The sequence below is a fragment of the Triticum aestivum genome, chromosome 5D, assembly GCF_018294505.1.
Source record: "Triticum aestivum cultivar Chinese Spring chromosome 5D, IWGSC CS RefSeq v2.1, whole genome shotgun sequence".
NCBI lineage: Eukaryota > Viridiplantae > Streptophyta > Magnoliopsida > Poales > Poaceae > Triticum > Triticum aestivum.
Genome location: NC_057808.1, coordinates 30,377,449 through 30,386,226, shown reverse-complemented (window position 1 = coordinate 30,386,226; position 8,778 = coordinate 30,377,449). Strand labels below are relative to the sequence as shown.

The 8,778-nt window shown below is 40.4% G+C and overlaps 1 pseudogene; it reads left to right on the top strand.

The window, feature by feature from the left end:
• The first annotated feature begins 613 nt into the window (after window positions 1-613).
• Window positions 614-4,983, top strand: LOC123119227 (uncharacterized; annotated as a pseudogene).
• The last annotated feature ends 3,795 nt before the right edge of the window (window positions 4,984-8,778 follow it).

Genomic DNA, 8,778 nt, shown 5'->3' with positions numbered 1-8,778 from the left:
CTTTCATCTATGTTAAAAATGTTTAACTTGCTGTTTGCTTTAATTTGTTTAAATGCCATGTTAAAATGATTTATTTCATAACTAATTAACCGTAGCTCCATTTTAAATAAACTTTATATGTTAATGGGGTAGGAAAATGCATAGATTAACATGTTGCACTTTATTTTCCTGTTTAACAACAATAAAATATGGTTTAGGGCAGAACAGTAGCAAATTCAAAATATGCACATGAGGATTTTTCGAAATTGTTGTTTGTTGTTTCCGGCCTCATTTAAACTTGCATAAATAGTTAGTTTACTTATGTTTCACCTCTTGCCATGTTTAAAAACATTTAATATTGTTGGGTACATAACCGAGAGAGAACTAAATGAGTCATGTGGTGTTTCGTCAATATGCAACTCGTTGCATATTGAGGTCCACTTAATTTGTAGTATTGTTTGTGCACTTTGCCATCACATGCCTCATTAAATCAGACATACATCATACTTAATTGTGCATAATGCCATGTTTATGTGATGGTTGTTTACTATGTTGTTTGTTTCTTTCCGGATTGCTTCTCTCGTTAGCTTCGGTTTCGTTCCGGAGTTGCGAGGATTCGTTTAACTAAGTCCGTTTGTCTTTTTCCTGGACTCTGTTCTTCTTGAACATACCCTCTCGCGTCTCGGCCGCCCGGCTGGTGGGGATCAACCCGTTTGCCGCCGCCGTCGGCGGAGATCGCTGCTGGTGACGGCCTGAAGAGGGAGCGGAGATTTGATTTGTGATTTCGGCTTGTGCGGCGGCGATGGGGGTGCTGTCGCGGCCGGAGGAGGTGCCGGCGCTGGTCAGGCTCAAGCTGGCGGCGGGGCGGATCAGGCGCGAGATCCCGCCCCAGGAGCACTGGGCCTTCGCCTACGACATGCTCCAGCGGGTCTCCCGCAGCTTCGCGCTCGTCATCCAGCAGCTCGGACCAGACCTCCGCAATGCCGTAAGCACGCAATTCCCCCTTCCCCCCTTCCCCTCCAGATCCCATCCGATTCGAATGCTTCATACAGTAGATTTGATTTGGGCAACTCTCTGAAACGCGCACGGCCGCTGACGCCGCTCTGATTCTCGCTCTGCAGGTGTGCGTCTTCTACCTCGTGCTCCGGGCCCTGGACACCGTCGGTCAGCGCCCTCACTCCTGCTGCTCACTGTGTTGTGTTTGTTTGAATTCCTTTTGCCGCGTTTGATGGAATCTTTTGGGTCAAGTTCATCGCTGCCTTCCTTTTTAGTAGTACCAACCACTGTTTGCTCACAGCGATCAGTATAACTGCAGAGGACGACACCGCCATCCCTAACGAGGTCAAGCTGCCCATCCTTCGGGATTTCTACCGCCACATCTACAACCCGGACTGGCTCTTTTCATGTATGATCGGATCTCTCTCTCTCTCTCTCTCTCTCTCTCTCTCTTTAAGAACAAGCTGTCCTTGTGCTCAACTCAATTGTGCTGCTCTTCTTGTTCATCTAACCATGTAGTTTTGGCCTTCAGGTGGAGCAAACGACTACAGAGTGCTCATGGATTATTTTAGACAAGTCTCCACTGCTTTCTTGGAGCTAGGCGAAGGGTAATAATTTCTGTTTCTCAGCTTCAGACCGCTTCTCATTTTCTGTACTTTCCTAGTTCCCAGTACGCTGTTGGGAACTTGTGCCTTCGTACGAATTGTTGTTTTGTCTAAGTCCTTGGGGAACACATCAATCATTTAGTCAGCACTGATATCACTTCTGTAAAAGTAAACGCAAGATTTGTTTAAATATGGAGCTTTTATTGGCTATCATTAGTGCAATTCTCATGTCACTAAGGTTTGTAAGGGTGAAGTAAAAAAGAAGTAAAATGCTCATAGTTACACTTACAGGATTACAGGAGAACCTGACAAAGAAAGAGATTACAAAGAATTGAATAGTCAGTTGTACTTCTGATTTCTGAAGGTTTTCTTTACTGTGCTCAGATTCATAAGCACTAGAGCTTATGCCAACTTTTGCTTGTTTTGTGTTTAGTATTTCTTCCAGGTGGTATAAATGACACACCCTCTCATGTGGACTATAAACATTTGCTATAGATCACCTTCAATAACTTTGTAAGTACATAGATATCACCTAGATGTAATATGTAACTATTTATTGCAATCTGAGGAATGGGTGTGTATATTGTAGTCTCTACATGCACAGTCGATATGTGTTCAGTCCAACCCCATGGCATCAGGGAGGTCGAGTTTGTCGCGAGCAGCAGTACATGGTTGTCGGCTTCCACTTTCTTCCACCTAGGTGCTTTCGCTCGGTGATACAAGGCTTGTAATGTTCTCCCTTGTGAGCTCTCTCTCTCTCTTTCACTGTCCGTGTTCATGTTTAGTACTGCTTCAATTTCTTTGTGATGCAAATGTTGCTGGCGAACATACTTTGTGTAGATAAAACTTACAAAAAAGCACTTTTTCTGGTCGCGAAATTTTCCGAATTTGATCTGGTCTAGCAGTTCAACATGTATTGTATCATCAAAACAACTCATATGCATTTTATATATGCAACAACCTATACGGTTCAGTACATCAGTTCATAATAAACAAAAACAATTGAACAGATCAGTGTCTTGGTGCATGATCGAAGGTGCATATGGAAGCATCCCCGTGTCAATTGTAGTACACATCTTTTTAATACAAATGTTTTAAAAGTTTCTTTTTGAACTTCTCCCAATTAATATACCTGAACTTGATTATCTTTCTAACATGTACTTATACCAGCTTCATTAGATTTTGTGTTAGTGCTTGTAACACAATCAGTTCAGATCTCGATAGACCATAAGTTCAAGTTCACTAGTATTTGTAAATGCTGGTAGCAGTACTAGTATTTACAAATTTGTAACCTAAGAACTAAGCTTGCATCTTGTTACTTCTATGGAAGCATTGACCTCGTAATTTTATTGGACCAACCACTAACATAAGAATTAGACATGGTGCTCAGTGTATTCTCTCAATCTTGGTTGTTCTTACAGTGCTTATAATCTTGACATCTTTGATGAATCCAGCCCGAACTGAAGCATGTCGGCAAGCCGGGCCTCAAAAGGCCCTTCTCCCGCTACTGTCTCGATCTTGAACTGATGTTGTTGTCATCTGTCTACCTCCTTCCTTGGTGAGCCCATGTTCTTCTGCTCTTGACGCTCGAGCCGCCTGCACTTCTTTTCTCAGTTCAAAAATTCCCAAAGCATCAGTACTATGTATCAGGATACACCATGTTAGTTCTGCAGATTTCCATTATGCTTGTATGTCCTCCTGTACTGCAAGTTCATTAGCTGAAGTTTAGAATCGAGAGACTGCAAGTTCATTAAAATTGAAAAACATTCAACTAAATTCCTCATGTACTGTATTATTACCACTGTTCTGAAAATGACAGTTGGGCAGGAGCAAAATCACACTAACAAGCGCAAAGGTGAATGGTCAGTAGTGGTGTTTGAGTTGAGCAATTCACTGCATCTTGTCATAGTATTGCTGAATCAAGGATATCATTGCTGATTGACATATACCAGGTCGCCTTTTTTTTACTAATGGCAAGTATTAGGTTCTTTTGGAAGTTTTCTTTATGTTAGGAAGTGAGACGACTAGTCCACATACATAAAAGGAGTTTCTGCAGTCTCAGTGCTTCTGTCTTTTCTCCACTTTCTTGGCATCTTATAATTTTGGTCGGGGCACCAGAAAAGGTAAGGGGCTGAATCAGGACATATATTTTACTTTCACGTTTGCACTACCAATTTGATTCCTACTGTCTACTGATATGCCATTTTATAGATTATTATTAAAAATCTTCAGTAGTACGAGTAAGTTGTCACAAGAGTAGCAAAGGAAATAATTTATTATGTTGATAGCATATTAGCATTTACTTTTTTGCCGCCCTTGCATGAATGACAGCCGTCACTTTTGGTCAGTGAGTAGCATTGCAGGGCTATATATATAATCAGACAGTTAATGAGTGTATCAGTCATCTTGTAGCGGCAATCTTACAATGTGGGTGCAGGAGTGGAAGCCGGTGATGGGAATGCTGGCCTTCGACCTCATCTCTGCTGTGATGACGGCGCTGGTGAAGAAGGCTCTGGAGCAAGGGCTGAACCGCCTGGTCCTCGTCACCCTCCGGCCTGGTCGCTAACATCTTCCTTGCTCCAATAGCCTTTTTCAAAGAACGGTATGCAAACACATGCATCCTTGTACATACAATCTGCATTCATTCCCTGGGTGACTGAAACTGCATAGCGCCATGGCATTCTTGCAGGAGCACGAGGCCCAAGCTCACATTGGAGGTCCTAGCGTACCTCTTCTTCAGCGCCGTGTTTGGCGCGACGCTCTCACAGTACACCTTCTTCTATGGCTTGCAGTACACCACTTCCACCTTCGCCATAACCTTCATCAACCTCTCTCCTGTGCTCACCTTCCTCATCGCCGTCGTGATGAGGATGGAACCGCTGAAGTTGAAGAGCATGGTGGGAGCCGCAAAGATCACCGGAACGCTCACGTCGCTGGCCGGCTTGCTGCTGCTGAGTCTCTACAAGGGTGTGCCACTGACGCACCAGGCTGCCACTGCACCTAGCCCAGCTGCTCACCATGCAGCACCCTCCGACAGCAGTGGCAACAGGAGCTGGATGCTGGGCACCATGGCTTTGCTGTTCAACTGCCTGCGCTTCTCCTTCTGGCTGCTGCTGCAGACAAAGCTGACCAAGAAGTACCCGGCCATCTACTCCAGCACTGCCATCATGTTCTTCAGTAAATGGCATCGACATTCCACAGAACAAATGTCAACTAGGATGCGTGTGTATGTATCAAATATGGCAGGATTTGTTCCTCGCGCCGGAGTACACCAATGCAATGGTGCGGAGGCCGTACAAATTTCTTATTTCCATTGCTACAAGTTTGAGTGATAAATTACTGTAAGCTCACATGTTATTGTGCAATTAGTTCAAATGATCACTATTTTCTTGATTGAACAAAACAAAAAGAAGTACAAATATTTATTATAAAAATTATGAAAATTGTTCAAGTTGCAAACAAAAGGAAGTACATACCTTCACTGCAAAAAATGTCCGAGTTTGAACAAAACAAGAAGAAAACATCCATCAGTTCAACTAGTTAAACCATGCAAATTCGGAGCTGTGGTGTCGTCAGTTTGGACGAGAAAACAAATCTAAAATTGTAATCCCAAAAAAGGATCAGTTCTATAGGTCCATGTCTTAACCGGAGGCCGTTCAAAACATCCGGACATATAAGTCCACTGTTTTATTATGCGAGTTAAAAAAATGACATCCCATCTGTGAAAACATGTTCAGTACAAAGTACAAACACATACAAAGATCATTTCAACTACTCTGTTTTTGGAACGGAAAAAACAGAACGCTCAGTACAAACACAAAACTTCACTCAGTACAAGTACTCTGTTTTTTGACCGAAAAAACAACACGATGGGTCTCGCCGTATTTCAAATTACTCTTCAACGGTTGCGAATTTGGGGAAGCGTTCAACATGACTAAGTTCCGCATTTTCGATTGCTATCCAACGGTATATTATTTGCCCCATTTCGACAAACTTTTAAAAAAATCACGTTCGAAATCAAATTTGACCGTATTCGAATTCGAGTTTAAACCGTAAGGAATTAGAAAAACATTTCTATACGAAAAAGTTGCGCATTTCCCATAGCTTTCCAACGCCGTATCATTTGTGTCAATCCGACAAACCGTTTGAAAAAAAAATGCGAAAATACGTTTCGCCCAAAATTTCACCGTTTATCAAATTACTTTTAAATTGTTTAAAATTTGAAAAACAGTAGATATATGGAAGATGCGAATTTTTATCAGCTTTCCAACGCCATCTTATTTTCTCAATTCCGACAAACCGTTTGAAAATTAAGTCCAAAATACGATTCACGTTTTCGGTTTTGAAAAAAACGGTTTTTTTAAAACTGCTCTTAAACCATAATGATTTTGCAAAAACGTTCAATATACTTGAAATATAGTTGTCAAGAGCCTTCAACGATATATTACACGCCCTGTTCTGACAAAAAAATTACAAAATATTTTGAACTAAAGAAGACGATCTGTTAAACAGAACAGAAAGCATCAGTTCAACCACTCGAAAATCATCAGTACAACCGCCTGAAATTGTCAGTTCAAGTAGGGTAATATTTTGTTACGCGAAATAGAATAGCCCAGATGTATGTATGTGTGTGCGTGTGTCTATAGAGGTTCACACCAATTGTGTCTCCTGTATACCTTCCACCCACTATCTCCGCCTCCTCGATGCAATTAATCTTACCACCTATGTCAATGATTCATTCGGTCAACCCCTCTTCCACTATCACCTATACTTCCACTATCACCTATACACACTTTGGACAAACGAAACTAGAATTAAATCAGTGGGAGTACTACGTTTCCAATTTGCCAAACAAAAAAGATTAGTTCTCAAATTACTGATGGAAGGAGATGTAATGTCGGGCACATAAGTTTAGAAATGAATCAGTGTTGGAGATGTGAATTGATGGGAGATGTGATGTTGCGCAAATAAAATTGGAAGTAAATCAGCTGGCTTACTACGTTTCCAATCTATCAAACGAAAAAAATTATTAGTTTCCATATTAAGGAAGGAAGGAGATGCAATGTCCAATTACTAAAATTTGAAATGAATATGTGGAAAGGGGTGGAATCGAAGGAGAGAAAAACCCTTGAGGCAAGGAAGCGAATCACCAATTCCCTTTTAATATTAGAGAAAAACCGACCACTGTTTTATTTATAGAACTTGGTAAATTTCTGAATTCTTTTAAATAAATCATGAATAAAAAAATGTCGGTGAGCTAAAATGTTTGTGAAATACAAAGAAAAGTTTCCAATTTTTTTAAAATGTTCACATATTCAAAAAAATCTTGGATTTGAAAAAAATGTTTGTGAACTCAAAAAATGTAAACAAACTTAAACAATGTTAACAAATTGGAAAATTGATTGCAAAAAAAAATGTTCATGAATTTAAAATTTTCCACGCATTTGAAATATGTTCATGAGTTTTTTTGAAAGTTCATTAAAAATGAATTTAGAAAATGTTCATTTAAAAAAACAACCGAGAAAAGAAAATAACAGAAAAACCCGGTTAGAAGGTTCCCAAAGCCGCCTAAACCGAGCCTGGAACCTTCAAGGTTCCCAAAACCGGAATGCTTCTTGGCGCTAAATGGGCCGGCCCATTGTGTCATTCATGTGCGAATCAACGTCCGTTTGACACAGTTAGCGTCAAAAATAGAATTCGATCCGGGGAGCCCCTCTTCAGCGCCTTAAGGTGTTGGCGCACGCAGGAACGCTGACGAGCATGTCGCATGGGCCGACCCAATCGCATGTCCCTTCTCTTGTTTGGTTTCGTTCTATTTTTTTTAGCAATTACTGGTTACTAGAGCAATACCCTTCACGCGGTCTCGACTCACCCGCGAGGTGGAAGAATTCAAGGATGAGCATGTGGGTGTGGATGATGGGTGGTCCAGCCGGCCATGTGATTTTACTTAGCAAGCTCTTATGCAAGTCTGTTTCTGCTAGTTGGGAGGAGTTAAAAGAGGATGATATTGTTTTTGGTGTCTTGGGCGAGGTGTTCCACTAGAGATTCCAAAGTATTAGCGCGTCAAAGCAGCAACTATTCGATATATATGCAATTACATACATCCCTTCCCCGAGCTAGAGGTTAATTTGAACCATTTTTTTATTTGTTCTAATGTTGGGATTACTAAAATTGGAAATAAATCTGCGGAAAGGGGTGGAATCGAAGGAGAGAGAAAAACCCTCGAGGAAGCGAATGACGTATTCCCCTTTAATAGTAGATAAAAACCGACAACTGGTTTTTCATAGAATTGGATTCTTTCTGAATTCTTTTAAATAAATCATGTATTAAAAAATGTCCATGAATTTAAAATTTTGTGAAATACAAAAAAATGTTTCCAATTTTTGAAAAATGTTTACAGGTTCAAAAAATATTCATGGATTTGATAAAAATGTTTGTGAACTCAAAAAATATAAACAAACTTTAAATTTTTTAAAAAATTGGAAAATTGATCGCAAACAAAAAATGTTCATGAATTTGAAAACTTTCGACGCCTTTGAAATATGTTCATGAGTTTATTTTATTTTTTTAGAAAATGTTCATTTAAAAAAAGAAGAAAAAGGAGAAAACCCGATTGAGAAAAGAACAACGACCACTGTATTTTGTTTTCTTTTACAATCTAACCTCTTACGTCCATTGCTTACAAAAATCATTTCCAACCACACCATACATTAATTTTGTGACTAGCAAAGCTAGTGGATTGACAACCTCACTAGTCTAAGTTGGGGACCAAGAGAAGTTTCTAGTTGTGTGTAGATACTGATCATGAGTTCATGACACATTAACATATGATACATTGGTTCCAAATTGAAGGAAATTTGCTTCGTGCTACAAACCCTTGCACTTCAGGGCCCAACAATTTTTTATCTAACATGGACAATACTAGCCGGGAATATCAGGAAGCAGGCCCCACCATGCGCCCCCCGGGGCGCATGGGCTCAACCGTGTGGAAGCCCAGGGCCACCCCTTTGGCACTTCTTTGGCTCTTGGTGATCTCCATGACTTGAAACTGAATGTCATATTTTTGTTTTTTTTTTTGATCCCCGAATTTCTTATCTGGTGCACTAAAACACTAAAAACCGGCAACTAGACTTAGCATTGGATTAATATGTTAATCCAATAAAAAACAGTTAGAAAATATGCCAAAACTATGCATAAG